At 38.0% G+C, this 10,800-nt stretch overlaps 1 protein-coding gene across 1 annotated transcript in view; it reads right to left on the reverse strand.

Annotated features, from left to right (window-relative positions):
• LOC149816276 (DNA topoisomerase 1 alpha-like) overlaps nt 1–10,577 on the reverse strand; it is a 46,405-nt gene extending 35,828 nt beyond the window's left edge. The window contains exon 1 of the mRNA XM_089987938.1: nt 10,406–10,577. The gene's annotated coding sequence lies outside the window, so the exon portion shown is untranslated. The remainder of the gene's footprint in view (nt 1–10,405) is intronic.
• Nucleotides 10,578–10,800: the final 223 nt, after the last annotated feature.

A 10,800-nucleotide genomic window follows, 5' to 3' on the forward strand; every position in this document is an offset into this window, starting at 1 on the left:
TGGCAACCTTGCTTCTAAGTTCTAACTTCATGAAAGGCCCAAACAAAATGAAGAGAATAATTGCAACTATTATCCCAAAAGAATCACAATTGCCACTTAGTCAAACCTACCAAAATGCCACAAGCAACAAAAGAAGCAAGAATCGAACAAAGGACATCCCAATCTCAAAGAGACAAAAACATATTAACTTTAAGAAGACTAAAGAATATCCAAACACCATTAAAAGCCCTAATTGCACCAGGTAAAAGAAATCGAGCTGCATAAAAAACTATGGAAAAAAGTAAGTCATCCATGCTTGTTCAGATAAATTTATATAGACCAATGTTGTTGAAAATGCGCCTCAAGGCGCAAAAAGCATGCCTTGTGGTGAGGGGCTTCTTGCCTTGAGGCAGAAGAGCACACCTCGTGGCGAGGCACGTCCCATGGTGAGGCGTACGCTGTTAAAATGTACCTCATATATATATATATATATATATATATATATATATATATATATATATATATATATACCTGATAGGGGTATTTTTGTAATTTTACATAGTTGTTTTAGAAAACAACTATTTTGTTTAAATGTAAATTTCTTTATTTATTTTTTAGCTTTTATTTTTGTATTTTTTAGAACCAAAGAGGGGCTCCAACCATAGAGTCGTTGGAGCCCCCAACGGTCACAAATGTGACCGTTGGGGGCTCCCAACGACTCCATGGGAGGCCCCTTTTGGCTCTTCTTTTGAGGCCTTTTGGCCCTCCTTTTTCCTCCTCTCCCTCTTGTATAAATAGGGGTGAACCCCTTGTGTATTTTTATTCTTGAGAGCTTTCTCTCTTCTCAATAAGAGGTTTTTTATATTGTTGCCTTCTTAAAGGCTTTTGCTTGTATTGTCCCTTTGTGGACTTGTGATATTGTCTCTTTTATTCATTGTTGTAAGTGCTTGTATGCACTCTTTATATTTCCGCAATATCTCATTACATGGTATCAGAGCCACTCGATTCTTGAAGGAAAGGTGTGGTTCGTGTATCTCATATTTAGTGGATATCTTCTCACTTCTTGGCAACATCATGGAGGCAAAGATTGACCTATCTTTAAAACTCAATGGAAAGAATTATATGATGTGGGCATCGGCAATGGAAAATAATCTCAAAGGAAAGAAGCTTTGGGGTTTTGTCATGGGTACCGTTCCGGAACCTAAGCTTATGCTCACAAAGGACGAAGAAGGTCAAGAAAAAGCTCTTGAAGGAGATGTTCGCCTCAAAGCCATTGAAAATCATCAAAAAGAAGTGAAAGATTGGGAAAGCAATCACGCAAAAATCCTTGTGTGGTTTATGAACAATGTTGAGCTTAAGGTATGTGCTAATATAGCTAAATTTCGTAGAGCCAATGAGGCTTGGTCCTTTATGAAGGGTATGTATACCCAAAAGGATCTTGCGAGAGCATACTTCTTGCAAGAAAAGATTAGAACCACCAAGCAAGGTTATTCTAGCATTCAAGACTATTATAGTGCCCTAAACCCACTATGGGATGAATTGGCTCTTTTGGAGCCAAAATGGGTTTCTATGGAAGATATTGATTTAAGGCAAAAACAAATGGAACACGAGTGATTGTTTCAATTCCTTTTTGGGCTACGTCCTGAATTTGAGCAAGTGAGATCCTCACTTCTCCATAGATTTATTTTTCCTCCTATTGAGGATGCTATTGCCGAAATCACTCAAGAGGAGACAAGGCTTGGCATGAGTAAGCATGTTGATGAAGTCCTTGCCGTATCAAAACTGGGTAACAATGTTAGAACCTATAAGCCTCCTCATTTTGGGAAACAAGGAAACTATAATGGAGGAAGAAAAATGATTGTTTGTCATTATTGCAATGAGTTGGGTCACATTAAACCCGCTTGTCCAAAGCTTATTGGAACCTTCAAGCCTAAGGTGGCCTCTCTTGAAGAAACCACCACCAAAGAAGATGAAGGCAAGAACAATGACATCAAAGAAACTCTTGGACAAATATCTATGGCTCTCCAACAAAAACTAAAAGTTTCTTCCTCCACATCGGGTGCGGCTATTGCCTCGACATCATCACCCGGTACGTATTCTTGGATCTTTGACTCCGGAGCTTCTTTTCATATGACCCCTCATGAAAATGCACTTATTGATGTTTGCACCAATTCAAAGGACTCTTGTGTCTCTATGGCCGATAGAACCTTTTTAAAAATTTCAAGTATTGGCTCTTTTAAAGATTCTCAAAATTTTTGTGTTCCAAAAGTAAGAGTTGTTCCCAAACTAAATTTAAACCTATTTTCGGTTTCTCAAATTGCCGACCATGGATGTGAAATATCTTTCTCATCTAATGGTTGCTTTGTACAGGATCTCCGGTCTGAGCAGCGGATTGGGCAAGGCCATAGAAAGGGAGACCTCTATTATATGGACCATCTCGATCTCCCTACAAATTATTTTTGTTCTTATGTCCAAGAAAAAACAATGGAAACTTGGCATAAAAGACTTGGTCATCCAAGTTATTCCAAAATGTATCTCTTTCCTTTTGGAAACAAATTTTGTAAGGAAAAAGAAATTAATTGCAAAGATTGAATTTTTAGAAAAATGAAGTCTATTCCATTTCCAACTAGAACTTTTCTTTCATCAAGACCTTTTGAATTGGTGCATTCGGATGTTTGGGGGCCTTCTCCGGTTATGTCTAAAGGGGGCTATTCATATTATGTTACGTTTATTGATGACTTTACTCGGTATGTTTGGATTTATTTTCTTAGTCATAAATCGAAAGTATTTACTTTCTTTAAAGATTTTCATAAAAAGGTTCAAAATCAATTTCAAAATAACATATCTATTTTAAGATCTGATTCCGGTGGCGAATACTTATCTCACGAATTCCAAAACTATTTAACCCAAAATGGCATTTGCCATCAAAAGTCATGTCCTAGGACTCCCCAACAAAATGGCCTAGCGGAAAGGAAACATAGGCACATTATAGAAACCGCTAGAACATTACTTGTTTCTAGGAATATTCCAAAGAAGTTTTGGGCCGAAGCCGTTCTAACCTCAACCTATCTAATCAATAGAATGCCCTCTTCTAAGCTAAAAAATGCTTCTCCCTATGAAAAACTCTTTAAATTTTCACCCGATTTCAATCGTCTTCGTATTTTTGGTTGCAAATGTTTTGTCCTATTACATAAAAGAGATAAGTTATCTCCAAAAGCAATTGAATGTGTTTTTCTAGGATATGGTGAAAATCAAAAAGGGTATAGATGTTATGATTTTAAGAATGATAAACTATATGTTTCAAAAGATGTAACATTTCTAGAAGAAGAGAACGGTTTTGATAAAATAGAAGAAACAAATGAAATTGATTATATATTCTTATATGATCTTATTGATAACATACAAGAAGATTTTCTTGAAAACATAGATGATACACGTGAGGTATCCCCTCTTGACATAGCACCCTCAAATGATAGTGATTCAAATATAAATGTTCATGATAGTGATACCAATATAAATGTTTACTCAAGAAGAAATCAAGAAAATCTTATTAGTGCCCTCGAAAAATACTCTCAAATTTCCGAATCCACTGAGGAACCACAAGTTAGACATTCTTCTAGAATATCAATACCCCCAAATAGGTTTGTATCCTATGATTCCTTAACCCCCAACTATCGGGCGTGTTTAATAACCCTACATTCTTATTTTGAATCGGCTCACTATAATCAAGCTAAATCTATACCACATTGGGTTGAAGCAATGCAAGTTGAACTAAATGCTTTAAAAAAGGTCAATACTTGGGAAATAGTTAATCTACCCTCACACAAAAAAACTATTGGTTGTCGTTGGGTCTTCAAAGTTAAAACTAAAAGTGATGGCTCTTTAGAACGATATAAAGCTAGATTAGTCGCTAAGGGATACTCCCAAGAATATGACATTGATTATGAAGAAACATTCGCTCTCGTAGCTAGAATGACTAGTGTCAGGACCTTAATAGTTGTCGCATCAACCAAAAAATAGCCTATTTATCAACTTGACGTAAAAAATGCTTTTTTAAATGGAAGTTTAAGTGAAGAAGTTTACATGGATCCGCCACCCGGAATTAATATTAAGCAAGGTCAAACACTTCGGCTTTTAAAGGCATTGTATGGTCTTAAACAAGCTCCTAAGGCTTGGTATGATCGTTTCAGTGATATCATGGTAAAGTTAGGATTTCATTCTTGTTATACTGACATTGCTCTTTTTGTTAAAAATGCAGGTGCTAGTATCGTAATATTGTTACTTTATGTTGATGACATGATTATCACTGGGAATGATCAAAATAGTATTATTGATGTTAAAAAATAATTTTGATATGTCTGATTTAGGTTTTCTTAGATATTTTCTTGGAATTGAAGTTGCATATTCTTCTCGAGGATATATTTTGTCACAAATGAAGCTTGTTGTAGGTATCTGTTCTAAGTCTGGAATTTCTGATGACAAGAAAGTAGAGACTCCCGAGGTTATTAATGCCAAATTACGGTTGAAGGATGGGGTTCTTCTGGAAGACCCCACGCCTTACAGACAACTCATTGGGTCTCTTACCTATTTAACCATCACCAAAATAGATATCAACCATGTGGTTCACTCTGTTAGCCAATTTCAGCATGCTCCTACAACTGTGCATATGAGTGTTGTTCTCCGAATCATCCGCTACATTCGGAATACCATCAATAAAGGGCTTTTTCTATCCTCCTCTTCTTCCTTAAATCTTCTTGCTTATACTGATGCCGATTGGGGAGGTAATCCCAATGATCGAGTCTCAACTACTGGTTTTTGTGTCTTTTTAGGGGACTCTTTGATTGCCTGGCGATACAAGAAGCAGCAGAAAGTTTCACTATCATCCACTGAAGCTGAGTATCGGGCTATGGCAATCACGACAATGAAACTTGTATGGCTTCGCAGTCTGCTTAAAGACATGGGGGTTGATATTACTGAAGCCTCAAAATTATGTTGCGACAACAAGAGTGTCATCTACATTGCGAGCAATCATACCTTCCATGAGCGTACAAAGCATATCGAAATGAACTGCCACTATGTTCGTGACGAATTCTTACGAGGAACTATTGCTCTACCATATGTCACTTCAGAATATCAGTTGGCGGACTAAAGCTCTTCCGGCTCCCCGCTTCATGTTTCTTCTTGGCAAACTTTCCGTCTTTTTTCCCCGTAAAGTTTGAGGGGGGGTGTTAAAATGTACCTCATATATATATATATATATATATATATATATATATATATATATATTACATCAATACCCGATAGGGGTATTTTTGTAATTTTACTTCCGCAATATCTCATTACATACGCCTCATAAAAAAAGTCAAAAAAAAGGAGAGGCCCAATGTTAGGGCATCCCCCCCCCCTCTTTTCTTCTCTTCCCTTTTGCTCCCCAACCCCCGCTCTCTTCACCACCAATGACAGCTACAGCTACTATCAGCGGCTGCTACCACCGGCGGCAGGTACGTACTCTCTCTTTCTTCTTTTTCTTTCTTCATTTTTCTTCTTCCCTTCCTCAGTTGTCGCTTCTTCTTTCCTCCTTTTTTTTCTTCTTCCCTTCCTCTATTGTCGCTTCTTTCCTCCTTTTTTTCTTCTTCTTCTTTCTTCCTTTTCATCTCTCTTCCTTTTCTTCTTCTTCCCTCCTTTTTCTTTTTCTCTTCCTTTGTTGCTGCTGCTTGTTCTTCTTCTTCCCTCTTCCTTTGTCCTTCTTCTTCCCTTCTCTCTAATGTCGTTTCTTCTTCTTCTTCCCTCCTTTTTCTTCTTCCTTTCCTCTGCTGCCGCTTTTTCTTCCCTCCTTTTTTTTCCTTCTTCCCTCTTACTTCTTCCTTTGTGCTTCTTCCTCTGTTCTTCTTTTTCTTCCCTCATCCTTTTCTTCTTCTTCTTCCCTTCCTCTGTTGTTGCTTCTTCTTCTTTCCTCTTCTTTTTCTTCTTCTTCTTCCTTTGTGCAATTAATTGACTGTGATTGTGATTATGTATGTACATGTAATTGACTGTTTATGTGTTGGTTTTGTAAAGATTGTATATATCAAATTATGAATGTTAGTTTGTATCATTATTTTAAAATAATTTCTTGATAGGTGGATATGCATGTAATTGGTTGTGTATGTGTAGGTTTGTACTACATATAAAGATTGTGTATGTACATGTAATCTATTGTGTATGTGTAGGTTTGAAATTTTGTATATAAAGATTGTTAATGTGAATTTGTGACTTTTAGTTTGTGTTAATATGCATTATAGGATGATGACATGATGTTGAGGAATTTAATTGTTAGTGATTTTGTTACTTTTTAATTGAATGCTCATATTTTATTTGTTAGATACTTAGATAGATCATGTTGTTGCATTCATGTTACTTTTACATGTTATTCTCATAATTTTTGGTATTTATTTGATATTTCCTATTTCTTATTGGTTGTTACATCATGAATAAAGCATTTCTTTTATTTATTTATATTTTTAGATATTTTTTAAGTTTAAAAAAAGTTTTGAGGCTTACACTTTACGCCTCACTTCAGTTTTTGGTGGAGCATTTTGGTACGCCTCATCGCTTTTCACAACATTGATATAGACTAAAAACCAACCTACTAACTACAACAAAGCATAGTTGGTGTCAAAATTTTGAAGAAAAGCAGGACAGCAAAACCTTGCCAAAAAGGGGACTTGCATGACCTTGAGTTTGGGATACAAACTTTCTGAAAAAGAAAAAATTTTGTATCCCAACTATTAGTTGGAATATTATATTTATAACTTTTAGATTACCAAAATCTTATTTATCTCATCCTAATGATCAAGCACGCCAAAAAAAAGTTCTAAAAATTTAGTACTTTAATATCTTGTTTATCTGGATAATCAGGTCTTTCTGAATAGGGTCCTGGAGAGAAAAAAATCACAAGAAAAAGGGATATTCTAAATTGATCATTTGATAGAGTGAAACCCTTGAGGAAAAGATGACTACTATCATGAAATGAAACAACAACAAGAAAGATGGATATCAAAGAGTGTCGGTAGACTTTGTACCGAAGAGTCAAGTGGAACATCAAACCTTCCCCCATTCTCTCCACATAAAAATATTGACCCCCTCCCTCTTTCATCAATAGATCTTTCCATGTTCTTTGTGATCCTTGGATTCATGAGAGAAACCCAAACTAATAAGGAATCTCTCCTCTAGGAGTTCCCTTCTCCTATCAAGGGCAAGATCTAAGGGAGCTAAAACCCCTCATTCCCCTCTTTTTATAGGTTTATCTGCCCTTGGCTATGTAAACCTTTGAGGGAATATCTTATGCATACTTAGGGTTTATCAGAACAATGGTAGTGCCCACCCATTCTGTCTTTCCCACCCTTCTATAAGTTCTTTTTCTTTTTTGGATTGAGTGGGAGGTGGTGGAAACTATTTCTACAAAGTTTGGACTGACACTCATCCACAATCTGATATGTGTTGCCAACTAGTTTTGACTAATTAGTAATTACTCAACTCTATGTCATATGCTTTGACCCGCCAACACGTGAATCAAGTACTCGCATTGGAATAAATTTCCATTTGGGAAACTGAGAAGATGGTTATGACATTGGCTTTTGACTCATTCACCCTCTGGCATCCACCCATATCCCCTCCAATTTTGGTTCACACTTCTAGAAGGAGGAGCATTGGACCCTTATCCTTTAGGGAAGACCATTGTTCTACCATTGGAACTATTCTCCCAACAAAGAAGAAATTGGAACTATTGGCGAGCCACTGAGAGTAGCGAAGTCAAGAGGGTGAAATGATTGACGAAAAGAGCTCGGAGGTTCGATCATCCTATAAAAAAAAGCCTCACAAAACTGAAGACAAAGATGGGTAGCGAAACGAGCAAAGCAAACTAAACAACTTAACGAAAACACTCGCAATGCCTATATTTATTTATTTTTTTGCGTACGAGCAAAGCCTGTAGCTACAAAGCGAGTGCTTTGGGAATACCTTGCATGATACCTGCCTTTCACTATAATAGAAAAGGTAGAAAAGACCGGTTGACCCTGATAACAGCTCATGCATCTCCCCCATCTCCAAGGGGGGGGAGGGAAGTTGACTGACCAAGCTCTTAAATTAATGATCTATTGCTCCTTCTTAGTTGCAGATCCCATGCTTTTTCGGATATTTGGATGGAAAACTCTCATATCCATGAAGAGGGAGGGAACATTGTCCGACCAATCCTCTCTATGTATGGTAGAGAGGTTCTCATCTCAGCTAGAAGAATTAACAGAGTTGAGTAGCATACCCTACCTCCTTTCTAAGATTGATGCATGATCAGCAAGCGCCATCCAACAGTCATTGCCATGAGATAACAAATAGCTTCATTCATTTCCCTCCACTGAGAGAAATGGACCCTGCCCACGGAAAGCACAGCTGGCATGCCCTAAAGATGGAGCAGCTTCATGTTTGCTCCTGAGTTGGTTGAAAGGAGAACCCACTTCCCCTCTAACACTGGATGGCGCTAGTCGCTGCTACCGGGCTTTCATCCATCAAAGAGTTGGAAGGTGGGTTATCTCCAAAAGGCATTCACCTCTCCTTGAAGAGGAAGCTTATTCACTATCCATCAGCCGGTTGTTGCTTGAATCCATCACTTTTTGTGGGAATCACAAAGCTTATCGAATCAGCTAAAAGTTTTCAAGGGGAAGAGGCCATTAAGGGTATCCAAAGGGGAGATGGCTGACTGCAAGATGAAGTCAACTTGGGAGGTGGATAGAAGGATAAGAATCAGACGACCTAGTCTAAGAAAGATGGTCTTGTGATGGACTTTACTGAGTCATCGTTGTTTTCACCTTCTTTGTCTTTGGCCCTAGATTGACATGGCTAGTAGGGATGCTGCAGATTTTGAATTGTTGGATGCATGCTTTCTTTGCTATTGAACTGTTTTCATGAGGTATTGTTAGACATTGGTTGTTTGAACTTGAAATATATCAGACTGTGATGAAGATAGATTTCCAGTGAATCTGCACAAACTTAGAGCCTGTTTCGATGACAAGCTGGAAAACCTGGTTTTGCTATTTGGATGACAGCATGTTAACCTGCAGATAACCTGGTTATCTGAAAATTTCTGTTTGAATGACAATTAACCCGATAATGCAATTTTTTCGCCAGAATAGCCGCTAACAATTAATCTTTCAGTAACTATGATCATTTTTTTACACAGTTTAACATATTCTCTCTTTTTGTCAATCACTTTTATAAGCACATATACATATTTATATCTATAAAATGTTTAAATCAGGAAATATCTTTTCATAAGCAGAAAAGAATTTTCTTCACAAAAGAAAGTCCAGTTCATTGGCACACAATCCTACATAGATTTGCATCTAGCATGCATGTCATGTACTCCACCCCACCCTTGCTCGAATCAGAAGCAATAGTGAAAGTGAATTCATCACGAGCACCACCAACAACAACAATAGCAACACCAGAAACACCAAAAGACATGCTAGCAATATCAACAACAGATGATAGTGCTTATTAAAAAAAAAAATAATAATAACATTATTGCTGTTTCTGCTGTCCTCCTCCCAAAGAATCAATCGGCATCTTTGAAGCATGTGAAATTTTCGAAAGGTTTCAAAAGCTGGGAAGACGTGCAAATTTTAAAAACACCACTGTCATGAACACGATTATGCTCCATAACAAAATTCAGTATCACACTTTCAAAAACAATTAGAAATAAAATATTTCGGATCACTTGGCCAAGAAACTACAACGTTTAGGTTGGAGCTAATGTCAATCCACAGGAAACAATACGAACTAGTATTTGGCCAAAAAATGATCAAAGGAACTCGCAACGGAACCAGCATCAGACTCGAACCAAATCAGGATTTACAAACAATACGACAGTTAGAAAATCAAGCAACGAAAAGGCCATAATTCTGCCATAATTCCATTTGATTAGCATCTCACATCAAAGGAATTCCACAATCGAGAAGAAAAATGAAATCAACAATTAATTCTCACGAAAGTAGTACAGAGCACCAAATTAAAGGGAAATCTAGAGAGAGAAGGGGGGGGAGGCCGAGAAAAGGGCTGCCGCCTAGCCCTTTTCCGGCCAGCAATACATAGACAGATAAAGAGAGAGAGAGAGACTGCAAAGTTTGGCCAGCAATAGAAATATAATGAGAGAGAGGGGCGGCCGGTAAATGGCGTGTCAGCTGACGTATTTTCCGGCAAGATATGGAGAAGGAGAGGGGGCGGCTGGCCCTTTTCCGGCCAGAAAGAGAGAGATGGAGAGGTAGAAATGGAGAGCAGCGGTCGGTAAAGGGGCTTCCGGCTGGCCCCTTTCCGACCAGACGGAAAGAGAGGGGCGGTCGGTAAATGGGGCCGCCGGCGGGCCCTTTTCCGGGCAGCAAAATAGGCAAAGGGAGGGTACCTGCGCCGGAGACGACGGTGCGGGTCGGAAGATACCGGAAGCGAAGGACGCCGGTCACCGGTCGGAGGAGAAACTAGGGCACGCAGGAGCGAGGGTATCGGGAGAGGAGGGAGAAGGCATGGGGAAGGGGTTCAGATTGAGCAAAATAATCCTCCACACCCATCACCCATGCTTCTTTTGCCAGATAGTATCGTACTATCGAGAGTAACCAACATTTTCTCAATATATTAATTTCTTTGTCATATTATATGATTAATAAAATAATTATGAAAAGAAAGGTGATTAAATCTCACTATCATGTTTTTCTCGGCAAAGTAAAATCTCGTAATAAAATAAAGTTTTGTTATTCTTGAAATAATCTCGACAAAATGTTGATAAACTTAAATGATAAAAAT

Source organism: Nuphar pumila, chromosome 14, assembly GCF_984573655.1.
Source record: "Nuphar pumila chromosome 14, dmNupPumi1.hap1.1, whole genome shotgun sequence".
Classification (NCBI taxonomy): domain Eukaryota; kingdom Viridiplantae; phylum Streptophyta; class Magnoliopsida; order Nymphaeales; family Nymphaeaceae; genus Nuphar; species Nuphar pumila.